The sequence below is a fragment of the Achroia grisella genome, unplaced genomic scaffold (genome assembly GCF_030625045.1).
Source record: "Achroia grisella isolate CSIRO2021 unplaced genomic scaffold, CSIRO_AGI_Agris_v1 utg1971, whole genome shotgun sequence".
NCBI classification, from domain to species: domain Eukaryota; kingdom Metazoa; phylum Arthropoda; class Insecta; order Lepidoptera; family Pyralidae; genus Achroia; species Achroia grisella.
The window spans coordinates 108,997-112,492 of NW_026712700.1; the positions used below are offsets into that span (position 1 = coordinate 108,997).

At 29.3% G+C, this 3,496-nt stretch overlaps 2 non-coding genes across 2 annotated transcripts; both read left to right on the plus strand.

Annotated features, from left to right (window-relative positions):
• Positions 1 to 1,097: 1,097 nt before the first annotated feature.
• Trnap-ugg (transfer RNA proline (anticodon UGG)) lies at positions 1,098 to 1,169 on the plus strand. The gene has a single exon. It is a non-coding gene; the product is annotated as a tRNA-Pro (tRNA).
• Positions 1,170 to 3,183: 2,014 nt separating this feature from the next.
• Trnap-agg (transfer RNA proline (anticodon AGG)) lies at positions 3,184 to 3,255 on the plus strand. Its single transcript has one exon. It is a non-coding gene; the product is annotated as a tRNA-Pro (tRNA).
• The last annotated feature ends 241 nt before the right edge of the window (positions 3,256 to 3,496 follow it).

Sequence of the window (3,496 nt, forward strand, 5' to 3'; positions counted from 1 at the left end):
ATCTATTCATTATAACTACAGTAAAATTAAAAGTTTAAATCTTAATAAATTATTTATCTAATAGTAGATATATTTTAGAACTGTATTCATAATAGTTCGCTACAAGGTAGTTTTATTGGGTTCGTTGTCGATCGAACATAGAAAAGTGAGCTAAACGAATTTTTCTTATAGAGTTAAAACAAATGTAAGCACTTCATGCTACTTAAGTGGAACTTAGTATTTATTTCCAATACCTACTTCAATCTGAGAGAGCATTTCCACATTCATAACAGAGTTAAATAAGGAAATAAATGTAATAATATGTATAATCAAAGTTAAAATATGTATTCTTATTCTCCATCTATAATAACGTAAAAAATACACACCAATAACTAATGATTCACATAATTCACAATTCTTTACTTAGTAATCATTTATTTATTAGTCAACAGCATTATTATAATCTAGCAGTTCCCGCGGTTTCACCCGTATTAAATTTAAATATGAAATATAGCCTATGTGTTATTCTGATACATAAGCTATATTACTGTAAAATTTCATGAAAATCCGTTTAGTAGTTTTTGCGTGAAAGAGTAACAAACATCCATACTTACAAACCTTCGCATTTATAATAATAAAATAATATACATTTTATATATGTAGTTTACAATTAATTAGTTTAAAACGCCAATTGCTAAAACTCTAGTAACTATAATAGAATTGTTATAACTACCATTTCGTAAGGACAGTTTTGAATGTGTCGATAATTTGATTATTAATTAGACAATTATTATTAAACTTAATTATCTATTAAATGTTTTGTCCAGTTAATAATATTAATGAATAAAAATTTTCATATTAGTTTCATAATGTTATTATAAATTTAAGCTAAAATATAAGCAGGTTTAATATTTCGTAAAGTCTCTAATCATCAACACCGTTAAAAACTACTCACAAAATTGTTTAATATCACAGCATCGAACCTTACCATAACAAGAACGATACCGTTACTCAATGTGTTACGAATTATGAAAGTAGAATGATTACTTTATAAATATTTTATAATGCCATCAAACGTGCTGTCTTGTGAATTGAATTTTTATTACTACCTGATGTGCGGCTCGTTGGTCTAGGGGTATGATTCTCGCTTTGGGTGCGAGAGGTCCCGGGTTCAAATCCCGGACGAGCCCAATTTTTTTAGTACATCGTATATAAAAGATATATTACTTGATATATGTATAAATGCATTTTATATATTTTTATAATTTATTTACTTCTTTAATAAATCTATATATATAAGACGATATTAAAAAGGTGATGCTACGTGTTATCAGTTTATTTGTAATCATGTTCATAAATTAATCATAGACACTGGTCTAACTATTTATTCAACTGGATGATGTATTCTAAAAACCTCTTTTGAGCATGTCTTTAATCAGATTTATACTATTTGTTTTTATTATACAAATGATTAATACCTATTCATACTGTTTACAATGTTTACTCACCTTTTAGGTATATAATGTCATGTGTTTATACCTATAACTCATACACATATCTACGTAATTCTAGCGACCATAGTCTTAAAGAAATATTTAAATAAATAAGACCATCAAGAACCACAAAGGACTCTCCTTATAAAGTTAAATACATTTTGTAAACTTTCAACAGTTTACGACGATCACAGATATGGAGTAAAGAAAGATAACAGAACTGCTTGTACTCGCGTCTCCGGTTTTGGTCCTAAATTAACTCTCATTAAATCTCGATTCTGAGTTCCAGATAAACATCATGCCGAAGTTTAGAAGACTGATAAAAATCGCATTACACCAGATATTACTGTTACTGGTTAAGTTCTTTTTGAATTGAGATACATATAAAATAACCCTGGATAATTACCACAGCGCCATCTAGTCCCTAGGTAAGCAGAACTTGTGTTATGGGTACTAGAAAACTGATTTAAATACTTATACATTTTTTTGTAAATACATACATAATATATATATAAAACACTCAGACCTATACAAACAATCATGTGAGGAAACGAACCCACGACTATCGGAAGTAAAGCGGTGCGCTAAACTGCTAGACCACTGAGGCCGTCAATCTCGAGATAGTGTTGTCTAACTCGATCTTCTCTATCTATAGCGATGATAACATCCACAATTATTTTTATTGTCAGTCGGTAAACTACACAACGAATTTCGTTAATTTATGACACCTTATTTGCAATATCAGTAAAGGTATTTGCTATCATGTATAGAATTTATTATATGTATTACTAGCACTCGCCTCGGCTTATTATATATATAAAACTTCCTCTTGAATCACTCTATCTATTAAAAAAAAACCGCTTCAAAACCGTTGCGTAGTTTAAAAGATTCAAGCATATATAGAGACAGACAGCGACAGCGACTTTGTTTTATACTATGTACTAATATAATGAGAATGATAAAAATATTATAATCTGTTCCATTTTTGAAGGTCTGGAACAGGCGACTGTAAAAAGTAGGTGGCTTAAGTATATATCATAGTCGAGTATTGAAACTTTTACTTATTGTTATTTATACTCTATATAAAGAAATGTATAACTTATATAATATACTTAATACACACACAATATTTGTGTCTATTTATCTGAGTTGTTTTAATACTCAGTGAATAGTCGAAAATGGGCGTTTAACAATTAAAGACAAAGGGAATATTACCTTTTTAAAATAGACCTGTATTAACATTGTTTACTAAATATGCCATTTGAGAAAAGGAAAATGTAGATAATGATTGTATATAACAGCAATAGCGCATTCCAATATGAAGGCACACTTAATAGAAACTAGTAACTATATAGAATATTTACATACATCTATAAAATGTACCTAATGGTTTCTGATGTATCAAAGGCGAAATTTAGGCTCTCTAGTTTCAGGAAGATCTGATTTTAATGCTAAATCTCGAAATTATGAACAAAATATATTATAAGTAACCTATACATACACGTGTTACTATCATCTAAAATCTGTCCATACAACATTATGACCTTTTAAAACTTGTTAGTATATTCTAGTCTCGCTCTACATTAGATGTGTTTAATATAGTGGATACTTGAATTTGTATGTGACTTGTCAAACACCTTTCACCAAATCTCTTGCGTGTACGCAAGTATGTTGCGCTGTGTGTTAGTGGTTTTCGAATGTATTATTAATTGGCTCGTTGGTCTAGGGGTATGATTTTCGCTTAGGGTGCGAGAGGTCCCGGGTTCAAATCCCGGACGAGCCCAATAGTTTTTTGTTATTATGAGTTTATAATTTATTATTCTGGCCCCTTATGAGCGCACACACAAGTCTTCTAAGTCCTATATTACGTGTCAATTTTTAATACTAGCATATTTATACATATTCATACAATATTTATTAAATTATAAGTTTCATTCTTAAATAAAAAAGTAATTAGTAAGGAAAATATGAAATGTTTGTAATATTTGAAATGCAGGTAGGCATATATATCTGCTATAACAGCA